Here is a 19,541-nt window from a genome sequence, read left to right as displayed (position 1 = left end):
TTCTTTATGAAGACAGTTCTTTGTTTCCTGTCGCTTTTTTTTCATCTTTGGGAGCTTACCAGCTTATGACAAAAGCACAGACTCAAACAAGATGTTAATCTTATTATTCTAACAAAACTAGTTTATTTATCACACTTTTCGTCGCCCAACTTGCCACATGCTGTGAGCTCTCCGAAGAAAAGACGCACTTAACGAGCCGCAATACAAAACTTTGAGACCTGTGATTATTTCAAGCACATCGGCTGCTTGTACCTGAGGTTAGCGTGCGAACAAGACACAAAACTACAGTACCATGAAGGAGGGATGATAGGAAATATAGGAGAGGTAATGCAGCACGGTACAAAGCCATTACGCCTACCCCGAAAATAATTCACAGGGGACAAAGCAGCTTTACGGCTTCATTCCTGGATAAGAATAAAAGGAGGGGGTTGGATTTTGTCTGGGGAATCAAGAAAAGGGGGGGGAGGTGGCATAATTAGACGATCACAACCCGTACCGGTGGCTCAGTTTTCACTCTGTGGTCCAAATTACAAACCGTCATATTTTTAAAGTCATGCTGACATTCTTTCGTCCCCGGCAGCTGCCAAGAACAACCAAGGCCGGGCTTGTCTTGGCGTCAGATCAAAAAGAAGGACCAAGCTCCAGTCACACAGCAACTGAAAACATTTACACAGCTGGGACCCCGGACCCTGAGGCTGCCCTGCCTTACTGCAGAAACCTGCACCGGGGCAAGGGGAAGAGGCAAGACTGACCAGGTGCTGCTGGGGGAATGCATGACTTCCAAGGATGGAGCAATGGATAATGATCGCCATGAGCTCAGTGTTATTCCAAAGTTCACATTTACTTAAGCTTTCATTTTGATGAAAGGACAAAATGCACACTGTGTACAGTTCAGACATGAGTTGGAGAAATGGGCAGATAGACTGACTTACAATTACAGGTGTTTACTTGTGTGAACCAGACATGGGAAGGACAGATTACCTTCTCCTATTGATTAACTGCCCTTTGACTGCATTAATTTGTCTATTAAAAGCATTGTTCCTGTTTGACGAGCTGTGTTTGTTTACAGTAAGATTAGTCACTGTGAGTGGATCACAGGAAGTCTGCTTCACTCTCTACTCTGTCTACCCATAAACCAAAATCAAATACCAGATGAACCACAACTTTATTCAAACATCTGAGTCAAATCTTACTTCCAGCTCATGCATATAGACATTTGGCCCTATTCCCTGGGAGGGCATCACTACAATTTAATGAACTGGGTATCTGTTGGCTTTCAAGAAGCAAATTATGTATGAAGCTAAATTGAAAAACATTTGGTGTCATGTGAAAATTAAATCTTGAACTTCTGCTAACACTTCCCTTGCAGTTGTCTAAAAAAAAATCATCAGTAGAGTCACATCTCCAAACATATGAAATACCGGTACACCATTCACCTCAGAGTACTGAGGCCTGCAGATTTCAGTAAGAGGTTTTATGCTAAAAAAAATCTAATTGAGCTGCTCAATAATAACACCAAAATCTGATTTGTAGTTTCCATTTTTTTTTAAACATGCCTTTGCTTAAGAAATAACATAAAATTAACCATGTGAAAGGTCATTTTCCTTTACTCATGCTCACTTGTCATTACAACTTTATGGCACAGTCAATGAACTGTGAGCAGATGAACCAAAAAGCCTGCTCCAACTTGTGATGTTACCAGAAAAGCACACTTCACCCTCTAATTTGATTTTATGATCATTCTCAACGTCTGATTACATTTAAGTATATTGTAAGACTTTGATTACATAACCAGACATACATTCTACTGTTGTAAACTACCTCTTTCATGAGGTAAGACTAAATAGATGTTCATCCAGGTTTAAAATTAAAAAAGGTTAACTTGTGATTCAGATGAGAGGGAGGTAAAGAAAAGAAACTGCTGCATAAAAAATACTTGAAGAGGAAAAGTGCAGGGATTGGTGGTGGAGGAGGCAGGCAGGGAGCGAAGACCAATAACTCTAAGGTTATGTTGACCGGTCATAACCTTATCCCAGAACACCAGAATTCCCAGAAGGAACAATGAGCTCATTTACATGGTCACAAAAATGGACAACTGAGCGTAATTAGATGAATGCAAATTGTCTATGGAAATGTGACCAATAGGAAATCCTAGTGTATATGTTAGTCCATGATGTGATTATTTCTGAGTATTCCGGTACGGTCATACCACCGTCTGCAACGCGACAAGAAAGAGGTCACTTCCAATGAAAAGTATGTGTAAACGTGTAAATATTTGTTTGGGGCTTTTGCATTCAAAACTATTCTACAACAATTTTCGGGCTCTATGTGACAAAATGCAAAGCCACTGTTGCAATTTAAATCAGGTTGAGCTTTGACCAATCAGGGACTCTGATTTTGTCATGACTAATGGATGACAACCCCTTTAATTCCTGGAGGTGCCAATGTAAATTGATCATGGAGGAGAATTTTTTTTCTACTAGTCCTGTCCAACAGCTGGGCAAACAGATGAGAGCTGAAGGCCTCTTATGTTGGACACATTTTACTTTTACAACAGGGGGTTAAGAATCTTCTCACACGCCAGAGGTATGTTTGAATAAACCTTTCTTAACTTTCTTAATCTTAATTATATTTGTAACATTTTTTGTTGGACCGGATGGAAAAGGAAAGGAGGGAAGAAGAGAGAGGGATGTCAGAGAGGGGGGATAGGAGGGTGATTATAAAAGGAGGGAAGGATAAAACCATGAAGCAGTATAACGCCCCCCCCCCCCCAACACCCGCACGGTAGTAGATAGAAAACAACCGCCCGCCGGGCAACATCCGCTGAGAGGGCCCAATGCAGATTAGCATCCCACCACCACCTAGGAGCCCCCACCCCAGCCCCAGGCCAGGCACGAGCCAGGGCCCCCCCAAGGGAGACCCGTCCCACACTCCAGGCAGCCACCCAGCCAGCCCATGTTAGTCCAGGAGAGAGCAAGGCAGGGGCCGGCCACCCCTGCCCAGAAGGACAATGCCCAAGAGAAGTCGGTGCCCACAAGGGGTATTGTAAACATGGTCTGAACAGGCAAACCCACAGTTGGAATTTTGGAGTAGGCCGGCCTCGAGGGCAAGGACCAGAACCCACACCACAGGGACACGGCCACTTCCAGGCTCAGATGTGATATGATCCCCGGATCTTGGTCTTGCCAGAGAACTCAGAAATCCCTCTCCCTGCGCGGAGAGAGGGCCGCCGGGCCTAGGAAGGAAATTAATAATTGCCGTTTGTATCCGGCCATGATTTTATGACACCATGTCTTAATCGTAATAGAGCTGAGAATGAAAAAGCCTGGAGCAAGATTCAGATTTGCACTGCTTCAACATTTTATAGCAAGCTTCTTCCAACTGTAGGTGGCGGACATGCGCTAGTTAACAATGGAAAAAAGAAAAGGAAACCCCCCCTGCTTGCCCTGTGTGAACACTGTGGACTAAATGCGTGTTCAAGAACCTAGAATCTCAAAAGTTGGCCTGCACCGCAATCAACCTTTAGCTGTTTGTATGTATTTCTGTTGTCTGTCTTTTTCTGGATTGTACTGAAAACAACTAATTTCCTTCTGTACTATTGTATTGTATTATGTTGCATTGTATTGTGTTGTATTGTATTGTAAGAGGCTGCACGGTGGCGCAGTGGTTAGCGCCCTTGCCTCACAGCAAGAAGGTTGCTAATGAGACTGCAAAACAAGTATCGCATCCTTGCTATTTTTACTATGCAACAAAGAAAACTAAACTCTCTTCTGGAATCTCAAGTGACTCCCATTTCCTGCAATTTGTTTACCGATGCATAGATGTAAAACTGCAATACATACTGTATCAGACAAAGGTGAATTGCCGACATGCCAGGGACCATTGGCTTTTGGGAAAGGAATTCGTGTTAATGCAATTTATCTACTTTTCTCAAATAGTAGAAAAATCATCCTGTCTGCATGCTACTCGAAAAATACCTCAAGAAATCAGAAAACAATCGGATGTTTGGTGCACATGTAAACGTCTCCATTACATCACTACCTCAATGCATAACAAAGAATCAAAGCACTGCAACAGTACTGCATCAGCACACACCCTGAACTCTCAAAGCTACTTTTTAATCTGTGTATGAGGATCCATTGATAACCATGGAAACAAGAAGAAATAGGTGGGAATTACACATAAGTGGAACCAGATGTGATTCTTCTGCATAGAGTCACTGTTGCCCTAAACCTCAGTCACTCTCCAAAATCTACTCCAATGACACATGAAGTCCCATCTCTACTGTACAAAAAACACTTCATCTTACACCGTCTTTCCCCCCTAATCTTGGAACTAATAATCCTTGTCTTGATTTATGCTCCCAACAAAGTGAGACGAGTTTGAAAATCTCAACAGCTCAGAGAATCTGTTCCTACTAATGTAATTCATCATCCTTTACAGTGAATGTAGAACAGCTGATATTTGATAGACTTCTTTTCTCTAATTCAGCTGATTATACGCAACACTGTTGTTTACTACTATACACCTTATTATTATATCTATTGTTCGGAGAAAAATTGACACCGATGTAAGAACTGCTGAAATAAACATTTAGATATTTATACTGTTGGAGTAACAAAGAGGTGACTTATCTTGGGACTGTTGTCGCCCTTTTATATTGCTACTGCTAGTGTACTGTGTTTTCTATCAGCTTCTGAAAACTGGAAAGAGAAACGACTAAACAATAGTAATAACATCTCTTTGAACAATTCTTTTAACAAATTAAAACCAGATTCAGAAACCCCTTACACAAAACTCCACATGTAAGTGCTCAATCAGCAACATTATTCAAAGAGATGCATCAAAACAATTGCAAATTTTGTCAGTAAATTGGCAGTAATATTGGCACAGTTGTATGGATTGAGCAGCAATGATTTGTTTTCTAATCAGACTTGTGGTTTTGGCATTCTATTGAATAATAACTGCTCAGAATTAAAAATGAAAACAGCTCTCTAATTAGCATGGTTCCCTTAAAACTGATTTATCCTAATTTTATAAACTTGACCTGACCTAAGCTGCTGGCTAATGTAGTAGCTCTGGTACATCAGCTGAAAGAACAAAAAGGATTGAATATGTTTACTAAAGTAGCTACAATTTATGGCAGTGTAAAAGTAACAGACACCAACGTTTAAAAGAGGATGACTGCCTTCATATAGGTGGCCAGGTTTTGATTTAATTTAATTTGAATCAAATATCGATCTCAAATATCTCTGTGATACTCTTAGAAATAAAATAATAAAAAACTGTCCTGTCCTTTTATCTAAGAATCTTCAGTCATTTGCTTTTGACTATTTTAAAAGCTACAATTGAATAAATTTGCTTTGATTCACAACAATTTATCTCACTGCATGTATTTTACTCTGTGAAAAAAGGCAAAAATGTAAAAACACTGAAAATCATCTACATGTTCAACTTTAATCCATTTTTCTGTTCTTTTTAAACACATAGGAACATATTTAGAATCCTTTTCTTTCAGTCAAACATGCACAACAGGGATGATAACTAACAAGTAGATGAAATAATGTCAGGATAATAGTTATTGGAACTAAGAGATCATTGCTGATATATTTATTTTAAACAATGTTAGCATTTAGCAAAATAATAATGTTTGTTCATCTTATACCTGCTCGCAAAATAATAATGTTTGTTCATCTTATCATATCTGCTTGCAAAATAATAATGAATCCCAGGATTAAAGTTTTCTCTAATAAGTGTTCCATAAAAAAAACATGCAGCACGGTCTATGAAATGATGCCTCTTGACATTAGTCCTTTCGGTTTGAGCACAGTTCTTTATTGAAGCTATTTTGACCTAAAGCTAAAGAACTTTCCCATACAGTAAACATCTTTTTAACTCCACTATTGCTAAGCATAATTGCATATTTTTGTTATAAACTAAAAGTGATACGCTTTAGTGAATAAGGACAAACAAATCTACCGTCTTTCTTGAGATATTTGCAGGCCCAAAACAAGATTAACTGTGGTTACAATACTAAGTTTATATAACAATTAAATAGTAAGAAAAAAATAACTGTCTTAGGCTGTTTTAAATAGAAAAAAGTATTTATGAATAAAATCTTTGAATATAGCATGTAAATGCACTCTTCTCTTAGCCTGTATATGAAGTGTACATGAGTCATTCTATTGAAAAGCAAGAATTTAGTCCACCTTTTCCAATTTGAATCAAATTTAACTGGTCATCAAAATTATATAAATAGTTTAATAAATATACTGAAATGCATCCTAATACTTTTTTTTAGAATAAAATAGAAAATTATTGTTTTAATGAGAAATAAATGTGTTTTCATTAGATAGCACCTATTGTGTGTTTTCCCGTCATGACCTCACTGAAAGTACGTCATTCTATGGTTATAAAATGAAATACAAAATGGTTTTAAAAAATCCTAACACTGAATTTCATGATTAAGAAACCATATGTAAATCAGTATTTGTCCCTTCAACCCTGTCACCATCTTCAACCTAATCCTGTCATGCTGTTTCAGCCCCATCAACATTGTAAAGAGATGGAAAAAATAGATGTATTGTTTATTGACTTTTGTCTAAAATATTAAGAACTATCTGATATTCAGTGTTTTTGATTGCAATTCTTCAATTAACCTTTTTTTCATGACATTGATGTGTGTGCTTTAACCCATGTTATATTTTAGGATTCAAGTCTTTAAAAATGTTTTTATCTAATCTGATGTTTTCATTTATTTACTCTTTTTAAGAAGAATTTTTAGCATTTGACAAGATTTTAACTCCACTTGTGCTTTTCTCAGAATTATATAAATGCAGTCCTTTAAAAAAAAAAAAAAAAAAACGTTTGCAACACAACTGTCTAAATCCGGCTTTAAAGCTTGAATGTGAAACCGCTCTGTCTAATGATGACCTTTACAAGATATGCAAAAGCAACAACCCTGCCTCTTTCCCTCTCAACCAAGTCCTTCTGTCAAGTTTTACTTCGGTTTCTGATGAAACATTTTCATCATGATGTCTTTCTACTCTTTTTTTAATGAAGAATTTAACAACTTTCTTGATATCTGTGGTTACAGCACACACAGAGACTTAGCTCTCAGATATACACAATGCATGTGGTGTTAGGAACAAGTCTTCTTAGATTAACTGAGACTGATAAATCCAGTATAAAGAGCGCTGTGCAAACCAATCGCTACCACGTTTTGGTAGCAATAATGAGTACTTCAAAAACCTTTCAAAAAATACATTTTTATAGTTTTTTTTATAGTTGGGTGAAGTCTATTTTTTTTAAACCAGGAACAAAGCAACTATTACAAAACAGTCTTATTTTAATGAAATATCATTGTGTCACTTTTTTTGTCAAAAGAGGTTAAAACAACCTGCTTTATTTTGTAATATAATTGCTAAATTTAAAAAAAATGACAGGAAGGTTACAGTAGTTAATGAGATAAATTAAACTATCTCATGCAGCTTTCTCTTTATTGAATACAATTTCAAATTTGCTGTCAATTATATAGCTATGCTGTCAATTGGTATTTATGACATTAAAATTAATGTAAAGTTAACTTTTCTGCAACTTCTGCTAAATGTTGTGTAGACATATATATTTTTTTCTCACTCAGATTCATCAACAATGAACAGACACTGCATTGTTGACCATTTCAAATTCCATCTTCCACCTTCATTTTCCAGCCACAGAATGTAGCGGCGATGGGATCTGAAAATAATGAAGGGCATTGGAAATGTCAACATATTAATTGTGGTAAGTATGTGGTCGGTTTAATCGTGCTTTTCCAGTTATGTGGCGAGCAATAAAATGACAGTGTGTTTAGCTCCCAATCATGCGGAAGATGCACACTGAGCTGTCTAAAGTTGGCAGAAAGGACTGCTCAATTAAAGAGCAGATTTAAGATGAGAGTGTTGATTCCCAAGACCAATTAATTAGCACTAGAAGCAAGGAGAAGCAGCCAGAGAGTACAGATTTAAAAAGATGTGCCCAGTGGGGATTTGGACTTCTGCTCTTACCTTTACACTCTTTCACTATTCCATGGTCTATTTCCTTCCTTTTCCAGCTATTCTTTTGGTCTAACACAACTACTTTAATGCAAAGTTTTTCTTATGCTCTCCATTTGCCATTGGGGGGGGATCAACCAGATGCATACATTTTGAGCTTTAATAACAAAAGTATCATAGACCATGTCTAATTTGTGGTACCCATGACAAATCTTTTCTTTAATCATTTTTTTTTTACAAAATCAAGACAGTTTGGAAACAGAGGAAAGAACGTTTCCACCCATTTTCCATAATTTTGTTTTAATGTTGCAAAAAAGGGAACAAATGCAGGAAATATACCGGTAGTTTAAAAATCCCACAAAACATTGCTTGTAAAACTGTTAGATGCATCTCTGGGTTTTCATGTTTCATGCTTTCCTTTCATATCATCGTCACTAACATTCATTGGGTGGCCTTTTTCTAACCACGAAATTTAAGGCCTTGCAGGTGTGTAAAATGAACCGTCTGTACCTAATTTTCATGATCATTAGAAACATTTGATCTCTTGGTAATTAGAAGACTAGTCTTGAATCACTTATAAAAACAGATCAGGAATGTTATAAATAAAGGATTTTATTTATACAGCATCTCTTCTTTGAGCTCATGCAATGCATAGACAAGTAGAACCATAGAATGTGGTTGAAGAAATGAAGTGGGGTGGTAGCTGACAACAGCTGGTGTAATGAACCATATCTTACTGTCAAGGAGTTAAATTTTCAAACATGGTTTTAGGTAACAATATAATTAGCTTCCTCTAACACTGCTTATGACATCGCCAGCAGCAAACACAGCAGCCCAAAGCCTTTGTGGCCACTTCTGTAGATTCACCAGCACCTCTCCATTTGCTCCATTTTCAACAGCCGTCCACTACTCCAGAGAAAATAAAATGTGTGATTTGTTCCATGAAAACATTAAAGAGGCATGCCGCTCTGCGCAATCCAGTACTTTCTACACTAGCATACAGATAGCTCTACTGCAACCTGCATGTGGCCACACGTAGTGTGAGGACTTGGCCACTACATGACCACATGGAGATTACATCAGTAGAAGAATATCTGACAGACTGTATTCATTTCTCAGTGTAGAACACAATCCAGAACAGTTATAAGCTCTGGATCACTGGTGATCCAAAGGAGCTACTGAACAAAAAGAAAGCAAAGAGCCTTTGGGAGGGTGACATGGAACCAAGCAGACAGACTTTGAAGATGAGCTGCAACATGGAGATGTACAGAAGACCAGGGAAAATGACCACACTTGTCTGGCCAAAGAAGGTGCAATGATATGTTTTAGGTCTCTAGAGTATTTTATAAAATGGCTCAGTCTGCACAGATTCTCCAGAACACACAGACAGATGCCTCTGCAACTGCCGGGATTATAAGAAACGTGGCAGAAAGGCCACAGTTTGTGAGACCAAAGGTTTGTGCACTCATGGCAATTCAACTCGTTCCATTCTATTTTTCCATACGTATTTAATATTCAATTGTTTCTGCACATATTGTACATTTTTGCTTAGACATGTGAGTTCCAGTATTTTCATTTTTTATTTTATTCAATTTTATTTTATTTTCTTCACCACTCCAAGGCTGCTGCAATTTCATTGTATCACCATGTACAATGACAATAAAAAGGATTCTGATTTTGATTCTGATTGCCATTTCACCTCACTCATGTCTTCTCACCTACACACCAAAGAGTTTAAATACTTTATGACGATCTCCACAAACATTTAAACAACTGAAATCTTTTGTTGGATTGGTGAGAGCTAGTGGTTAAATAAAAAGAACAGACTTTTGTAACAGTCTGAAAACAATAATCTCTTCTTTGTGTTGGATGTTTTGTGTGCTTTTCACTTCCTAGTTATGAGTCTTGTGATGATGCAGCTGTAGATGTTGGTGTATACATTGTTGTTAATGCCAAACATTTCTTTTATTCCTTTAAAGAGGGACTGTCCCTGACGAGTCCTCTTAACCACGGTTTCTCCATGATGCTCCCAGGTGAAGTCCATATGCCGGGTAACTTGAAAGTGCTGACCTGCTTCATCTCAGTTTTAGTATTGTGAATGGGTTGATAACAATTGTTCTTATGTTGCCTGCTAAAGCCCATGTCCATCTCTTTAGTCTCGTCAACACAGAGACGGCCTGTTTACCTGATAATGGAAATCAGTTATTTCTCTACATCGCTGTAGGCAGTCAGATCATGGGGATGAGACCCAAGATGATTGTGGTGACAAAGAATTTCAACGCCTTTTATGTCCATGTTTTCAGACACTTTACAAACCAAAGCCCTCTCCCTTTCTTCCCACTGTGTGGAACCGGCCTCCAAAACCTCTTTCCTTCTGTTATAGACCACCACCTTCCTCAGATACAAAACAAATCTTTGATAGTGAATCTCTGGCCCAGTGTAGGATATTGGGCCCACAAACACACTCCAATTAGCAATCATTCCACAACATTCATATTTTTAATGGCACACAGTCAATCCACGCGATGGTTTGTCAATAGGCATACCCTGTAAATATATTGAGTCCTGGATCCAGGACCCCACCTTCCCTGCATCTCAGATAACTTAAAGTAATACCGCCACAGCCCACTGGCCATCCATCAAAACCCAGCAAGTCTTCGATATAGGAAGCTTGTTCTAAAACTATAAAAAATTACCTGGTTACAGGGAAGAAAATAAATACTCATCAATGTGTGGCCTAGAAGGAAGAGCCAGTCCCTAGTTTACTGTATGAATTTTGATGCGGTTGCTGCTTAAGCTCCAGACTATCAATTACGAGATAAACAGGGTCTAGGTGATTGTTGTCATGGTGCACGGGGCTGGCATCCAATTAGATCTTGCTCCGACTAATGTGTTAATATCTTACATAATTGGTGTTGGGGGCTATTTTTCCTCCCTCTCTCAAATGCCAAGCTGATCCTTATAGAGACTAATACTACACCATTAGCACAATCTTATCTGGGCAAAGTAATATAAATGAAAAATACAGAAAGACACTGTATAATTCAAAAACCCATTTCAGTGCCTTGACAGACTATTTTCTTCATGTCTCCCAATCATCACTTTTTCAGGTTCCATTCTTTTCCTTTTTTTTTTACACAGAAAATTTAGACAATAACTAGGACACATCATTCCTGCTGAAGATTTCTTCACTGTTTTAGTGATTTAAAAAATAATAATAACTAACTGAGATAAAACAGCAATGGTTTTGATGTCAGTACTAACAAAAATAAAACTCAAAGAATAGAATAAAACAGATGAAGCTGAAAAAAATATTTTGATAAGGGAAAAAAACATAACAGCAGAGAAGCAAAAAAAAGTATTCAGAAAAGAAGAAGCATGAGCAAAAGAAAAGGAAGAGAAAGAGGGATGGGAGAAAAGGATAAGACGGCTGCCTGGAAAGACGATTAGTATTCATGCGGCGTGGCGCTCCAGAGAGGATTAATGGACTCTGATGCCTAATATCCTGGAGAACAATTAATTTGCCCACAGTTTTGTCATGGTTGAAAGTCAAATGCTGGAACAGATCGATGCGCACAGCCGCCAGTGAAATCGCGGCAGCCCCTTCTGCCAGGCGCAGAATTTTAATTTCATCATCATCATTTTCCTCGGCTGCCACCCTCGACGAAGCTGTCCCTGACATGGCTGAGAGGGCCGTCGCATCCCGACAGGCATGCTGCACTCAAAGACCCCCACACACACACAGTCCAAAATAAAAGCCCAGTGGAGGCACAAACTTCAATCCTTTCCCATGTTCTCTGGAAAACACTCATGTGCAGGCACGTATGCAAACACGTTATGATGCAAACGTGAATGCAAGGACAAAAAATAAATAATACTGTTGTACACTTTTTCCAATGTGTAACATGTGGCACCCACTGTTGTATCTAAACACAAACTTTTCAGTGTTTTTTGCGACTGCCTCAAAACTCAGCAGAAAAGAAGGTCAACTGATTACCGAAATCACATTGGAGTATAATTTTTGTATTTTGTCATTAACATTTCACCACTATTTTGATTTTACCCTTAAAAATGAATAAGGGAAAAAAACTAATTTCATAAACAATAAGGGGGAAATAATGAAGTCTGGATGAATCTAGAGGTTGACCTATGCTAATGATGTCAATAACACAACAGCGTGACGACATCATCAAAAAAGAACACAGCCTTGATCGCCACGCGTGAGCAAACCATCGTCAGAGGCGGTAAATATTCCATCAAGGATGCGGATGTGTCAATTAAAGATATGTGGGGACACAGCGAGATCCCTTATCTGACTCCTGGTTTTGTTTGTCTTTAGCTTTTTAGCATAGCTCAAGGATATTCTCATTAGCGCATTAATAATGAGAGGGACACACAAGACAGCAGGCTGGCAAAGTGAAAAAAAATACAAACATGCTGTTGCCGAGCCATATTCAGTTTGTTTAGCAATCTTAAAACAATTTTAACCACGCAAGCATGACCTTAAACTAAACAAGAAACCAAAAGAACTACAGTATTTGTTAATATTCATCATACTCTAAAAGTTTCATATGTTCCCTTCAGAGTCATATCCTGCAAAAAACAGGTTTCTATTAATCAGCTGTTCTTTATTATCTCACTTAATTTTTTTTCTTCTTCTTTAAAAACATCTTTGGGGGAAAAAAAGAAAAAAACTTAGACATCACTTTATGAATTATTTAATGTGCTGGTTCTAATTTATTTAATGAATTAAGAAAAGTCCAGTGGGGGGTATTTCAATAATGTGGCACTGTTAGTAGTGTTTTAATAAGGATGGCCCACACTGATTGGGTAATTACATCCCAGCTCTCCCCATGCTGCGTCTCCTGCAGGAGGAAGAAGTGTGACAGTGAAGACGTCGTCGGGCTTCTATATATATCTCGAAATACACATCATGACACAGAGCCCTGCTCACCGGCCTCCCATTAGAGATTGAATCGGGTGGTTCCTCACCAAATTTATTGGTTATTGGATAAATGGGTGTGCGGTGCGCAATCAACTAGCAAATGTGCATGCACATTTGATATTCTATCAAATATGTTACAAAAGTGTAATCTTGTATTGTTCTATATGAATTACAAGGTTTTAAAGCTTTTTAAATTGCTTTTTTGCTATTTTTTTATATGTGCGAATGTTAGTCTTGTTGCATTTAAATTGCTAAATATCTTTGATTTCAAGCATTTGCTAAAAAAAAGCCATAGTTTAAAAAAAACGTTTTTAAGCATCATTATAGTACAGTGACATGTTTCAGAGAGGTGGTAATTTGTGGTCAGAGCAGCACTTAAACAGTTAAATTCATTATTAGATTTGTTAGCGTGGCATTAACTGCATGCCTTCATGGTGAATGTGAACTTGAAACTAACATTTGTGCATTCTAATAAGAACATGGCTTCAGTATGAATGACAATAAAACAGTAGAGCTTTTAAGTGGTGAAAACAAAGTCATTGGAATGCAATAAACTTCTCTAATCACACACAGGATAAAAGAAGTCATCAACACAAAACAAAGATCATAAAGGAAAGTAGAGTGACGGAGAAAGGAAATAATTCTTCTTCAGCTAAAAATGTTACCCTCGGTTATAATTTTGTATTGTTTTTTTTTTTCTTGTTGAAACCAGTAAAACCCATGAGCCACAACTGCAATTTTCCTTTCTTGCATTCAATCGTTTTCAGTATAACACAGAAAGGGACAGTGAGAAAGAGATAAAAAGACACATAGACCAGAAGTGGGAGAAGAAGAGAGAAAGACTGTCTGTAATGGTGGTTTCAATGGTCCAAGCTGGGCCTGTAATGGAACTGAATCCCAATCAATAGAGATGCTCCTCAGGCCATTCGTAGGCGTAATGACTTTAGGTTTCTCAATAATTAAGATATTGTCACTGTGCTGACTGCAGGGTCAGCCAATCATTAACCTCATGTTAAATATGTCTTTGTTTTAATTGCTTTGCCTTAACTCCTCAAGATATGCTGGGATGAAAATTAAAGGGGCAGCATCCTTTTTTTTTTTTTCCTGATGAGTGTAGTCACACAGGCAAAGCATAAAGACACCTTGTGCTACAGCTGCATGTGCACGGTTGGAAAACCATTTTGTGCATCTCATCAACCTAATAATAGTCTCTATTTTTGTTGTGTTTGAAGATGTTCTTCTATTTTGAAAAGAAGGCATCAAAGACACAGTTTTTTTCCCACTTCTTTGGTAGAACATGAAGGCATTTGCAGATGTATGACTGTGTTTTCTTCTAAAACACCAACTCCGCTAAAGAGAACATTTTAGATTGCGCATGTGAACCCAACATGGCGCCACCAGCGGTAAAAGAGGAGTGCTCGTCTCTTTTTTCACACATACACAGTACCCTCAGATGGTAATGTTCCCACCTCACTCCCCCGGCCCAGCAATCACTCTCAGCCGTTCCTGCCCCAGCTGGGTGATGAGAAACAATGAATTTATATGTCATTCTTTTCTCTCTTCTACACAGTGTTCTGTGTTTCTATCTCTCCTGTCTGCTGCCTTGCCATTGGTTGTTGGTAAATGGACTAAAGCACCACTCAATAGGCTGATTCACTCCGTCAAGGCGAGGGGGCTTGACCTCTTCTGGTGTGGGGAAACGCAATTCATATCGGCCCCAGACCAGCTGCCCGCTAAACGAACATCTCATCCAATTTCTAGACGCCTACAACACAAAAAACAAGGGTGTGTGTGAGTGCGTGTGCATTTGTGTGTGTGTGTGAGTGTGTGTGCTGGGTTGGAGGGGAGGGTTTGAGTGGGGTTAGAGGGAGAGGGGCTTGTGGGCAGGAAAATCCTGATGGATTTTAGATTGGTTTCTCAATTTCTCTTCACTCAGGAGAGGTGGGGGGAGAAATGAGACAAAGAGGAAAAACAAACACCAAATGCTCAAATGCACACATGCGCACACTGTCGCACAAACACACACTCACACCCACACAAGGAGGCTTGAAAAATGGTTACTTAAACTGATCACATGATTTACTGATTATTTATTTGCTTGTTGAGGTGTTTATTATTCCTGGTTGTTAAATGATTTTTATGGGCTTGGACTTGATATATCTGACTGCAACCCTTTTTTCCCGCCGTATCTAAATCATCAACACCAGACAGACTATTAATGACGGACCACCAAGAGAGATGGTTACTGTGGAGACGGCATTCCCTGAGGACTTGCTCATGACAAACACACAAACAAGGGTATAAACACACAAAGGAACCCGCAACCGCAATAAACTTCCTTCTCACACTTTGAATGCACGCACGTTTAAACTCGGACGCTTGCAGCCACACAGTGTGAACGCCTGTTCGTGGAGCACTCGCCGGCTTTTAAAGCGCAGTGATTTATTAAATGAAATACTGCATGTGTGCGGCAGGAAGGCAGAGTAAATTAGATATAGGATTTGTCATCATATACGCATGCAATGTAAGACAAGTGCGTCCAGATGCAAGCCAAGCAAACTGTCTTGCAGAGAAATGGGGGATCTGCTCCGGGCGCGTGAATAGTTTGCACGTTCGCTCTGTCTCCATTTATATGTCGATATGAGGCAGCCACACAGACACACACACAAAAACAACACATTCACGCGCATGCATCAATTGAGAAATTAAAACAAACGTGCCCTATGAATCAAAACAACTCTCGCTGTAACTCCACCCCGTCTTTTCTCAGCACTGAAGATTGGTGCATTAATTTGACTGCTGCCTGACTCTGAATACAGCACGCACAATACATCCCATACAAATATGTGCCTCTCCTGATGCTCCTTTCTTTTTTGATGTTTGAATAAATATTTGATGCATTATATATTATTCATCAAACACTAGATTCATTGATTGAGTGGAAATAATATGGCATAAATTTCCCTTTTGTTGTGGCTCAGCTATCTTTCACTTTTTTTTTCCTTTTTGTGAGAGATGTCCAAAAAGTTGGGGACTGAGCTGCGGCATGCAGACAAATGCACACGATTCTGCTGTGGGAGCATGTTTTACAGACAAACAAGTGGCATTGGTAATTTGGCACAGCTCCCTTGAACAATGGAGTGTGTAAGCATAGTGACTGTAGACTGCGGGTGCCAGATGAGACCAACAGCAAGTCACATCCACAGTGAATGAGGTCTCCTGGGTTCCCCCTGCTTTTCCCACTCACTGATTGCCCATGTGAGTATGGCAAAGCTTGGCCTGGCACAATTAACCCTTTTTAGAGAGCCTGCAGCCTTGGGCTTGCTGGGGGACTCAGCAGGTCCGCCTACCTTCCCACGTCACACCCCGCCTGGTTGATGGACACTTCATCTACCATGATGTAACCATTAAAAATGTGTTCACCCCCCTTTTCCATGTGTTTAGGACTCTTAAAACCATAGGAGCAGGGATACCTGCTTCAGGAAGGTTGTCCTCAAAGATCCTCTCATTCTTGGTGGTGGCGATGGGTGGGATGTGGGTTGGCTCCGAGGATGGGGATCACATTTCCTACACCCCTCAAAAGCAAACAGAGCTATTCGGCAGTGTGTGCCATGCATCCCTGGAGTCCAACTGCTGCTCTGAAACCAATTTAGCAGCCCATACTGCAAGGAGTAAACCTCTGCCCCCTCTCCTTTTTCTTCTACCCATCCCTCCCTCCTTCCTCCTCTTTTCCCTCTCCATTCTGTGTGGACTCTCCCATAGCGTTACTCTTTGGAATACAAAGAAGAGGGAAAGGGTGGGAGAGTTTCAGCACTAGGAAGGGGAAAAAAGAGGGAAAAGGCTTCTCTTCTTTCTGAAATCATGCTCTGGATCAGTCAGGAAAGGCCTTGTGTGTTTGGATTGGCATGGCTGCTGGCAGACGACAGAGGGAGGTGGAGCTGCAGCAGAGTTATAAATAAACATTTCAACTAGGCTGCTGGTAGGTGTCAGCAGGCCTCAGGCCATGGACCTTCCACGGGCTCATTGGCGCCCCTCCAGGTCACATTACATGAGTAAACTGTCGCATGAAAACACTGTGTGTTCACGGAAAAGTGCGGATGTAAAAGAGAGCCGGCCACAGAGATATTAGTGTCGACTATGCATCAATTGCAATAGAAACTGCCCTGTAAAGGCATAAAACTAATACCAATAGAATTTTTTATAGAAGTATTACCTTTTTTTTTGTTCAGAAATGTAGGAAAACATAATTAAAGTAAAACACAAATTTAATATCATACATAATAAAAGGCCAACAAATATGAAAATGTTGTCTTTAAATTGATCAAAAAAAGAAGAAGAAGTCATTTTTAAAACTGCATTAAATATTCTAGTTTTATTCTTCAAATAAGAAAAACGAAAGTTGTCACATTGCTTCAGAAATCCTGTTACCTATAAGGATATATATGAAAATACAAAGACTGTTTCCTAAATATCTACTGCAAAAACCAATACAAACCTCAGAATTCATGTCAGTATCTGTACGCAGATGGAGATGGAAGATGAACTCGGAATAATTTGGCATGAAATGTGTTATTTTGACTACATTCAATTTAAAGGATTTATAACAAACAAATATGAGGCCTCACTATCAGGGCCTATTGCAACTGGAAGAATCTGCTCGTGGGAAAAAGTACAACCGATCTGCTCAGAACCGCGCAGCTGAGAAGTGGACTGAGAATTGTTGGCAGTGACGGTAGAATTCTGCGCTCCATGATTTTGTTTTGAAATGCCAAAAATGCTTAACATTATAAGGTGTGGCTCAAAAAGAAAAGGTTGCAGGAATGTTCCGGAGCATCTCTGTGTACAGATGGAGCCTGTATGGAATGTAAGACTCACGAAACTGAAGACAATCCCAGAAAATAACTCCACACAGAGTTTGTAGTCACTTTCTTATTTTACTATAAAACTTTGATGGATTTTCCACCTAATCCAACCTCTGCAGTTTACTGCAGGTTCATGGCTACAGGGACAAATACCTTGAATACAAACAGAGATATTTTGGTTTTGTGGTTAGTTACTGCGAGTGGAATTTTTATGGTTATTTTTTGGCAAAGGGGGCCAGTGCTTTTGGCCTGAGATCCACACATCTGCGTTCTGCAGGAGATATCTGGAGTTTTTCTATAGAGAGAAGTGATTGTATCTTGCTGAAAACTCCGACAACAAGCTTTAGAAGTGTAAGGACTGCATGTCTGCAGAAAATTCTGTAGGACATATTTGTGGCCCCACTATTATCGCAGTTAATGTTCTGCCTTCTTGAACACATTAGGGCTTCCATGAAAACAAATCTTTGGTTGAAAATCTTTAAAGATAAAACACTATTTTAAAGGGCTGAGACTAAGAAAATGAAAAGGAAACTATGAAGAAGAATGGCACATCCAGCTGCAATTTGAATTAAGATGAAAGGGGGGGAAAAAAGAGGGAGGGAACGAGTCCAGAGCAGAAAAGAAAAATTCAGAGGGAAACGTAGACCACAAAATGCTATGAAGTCAGAGCAAGCCTATCTGTTTTTTAGTCAGTTGTGGTTTTGATCCACAATTTACTATAAAAACCTGGCAGTGTCCTGGGAGGCTAGTTAGCAGATCCCGCTGATATGACTGGAGTTGGGTGGCTTCACCACATGCTTAGCCAGGGGTGAAGTGACTCATAAACACTAGGAAGCCTGTGCTTGTGTGCACACGTGTGAGTGTGTGTGCTGAGGGGGTTGTTAAGACATGCTCATCCACCTGTGGAGAGACAACACGGCTACAGAGCAGACACATTTAAACTTTTGCTTTGGTGCTCAATGGTTTTAATTAAAGCAACTGTGGTGCTTTTCACCAAAACAGCAACCCATCTTTGTAGGACACTTAAATTACAGCTGCAGACTCAAAGCAATAACATTTTATACAGAAAAAATGTTCCACCTTTTTGCTGTTTAAAGAAACTAAATGAGAAAGATGTGTGTTTTTTTTAAACCCCATGCATGAATGATGAGAGCTGAAGTTTCTGTATGAACAGAAGAGATTATAATCCTTTGAAAAGGATTTAAGTGTGTTAAAAGGAATTAAAAACATGTCTAACACTTCAATGCTAACTGCTAAAGAGAGAAACAGTGCAAAACGCTGAAAAACATCAGTCAATAAAAGGAGCACTAAAAACTTAACCAAAACTGCTAAGTTAGTTAGTTGGAAAAAAATGTCAATATGCTACTATATGTATATATATTTTTAAGAAATGTTGCTAATTGCAGGTTAAACAGAGCTAACAGTCTTTTAAGGTGTCTCCATTGACGAATTATAGCCATTATAATCTCACTGAATCTGAGTATTTTTATTAAGTTTAAACTATGATTTCCAACAAAGCCTAGTTTTTTTTAATATAGTAAAATGCTTGCATGTCTACAAATCTGTGTAAAGGTTGATTTGCCATTGAAAACATTTTCTCACAAAGTTAAGTTAATGTTTCTTAAAAAGCTGTTCCAAGATAGTTTTCTAGGACAAAAAGAGTACATGCTTAAAGGTCCACTCTGATGAAACTTGTGTTTT

The 19,541-nt window shown here is 38.9% G+C and overlaps 1 long non-coding RNA gene across 1 annotated transcript in view; it reads right to left on the bottom strand.

Annotated features, from left to right (window-relative positions):
- The window catches only part of LOC110015628 (uncharacterized), a 152,789-nt gene that overhangs the window by 63,144 nt on the left and 70,104 nt on the right, over window positions 1-19,541 (bottom strand). The window lies entirely within an intron of this gene.

Source organism: Oryzias latipes, chromosome 9 (assembly GCF_053564925.1).
Source record: "Oryzias latipes strain Hd-rR chromosome 9, Olatipes_Hd-rR_3.1".
Classification (NCBI taxonomy): Eukaryota; Metazoa; Chordata; class Actinopteri; order Beloniformes; family Adrianichthyidae; genus Oryzias; species Oryzias latipes.
This window is presented reverse-complemented; position numbering and strand designations above follow the sequence as displayed.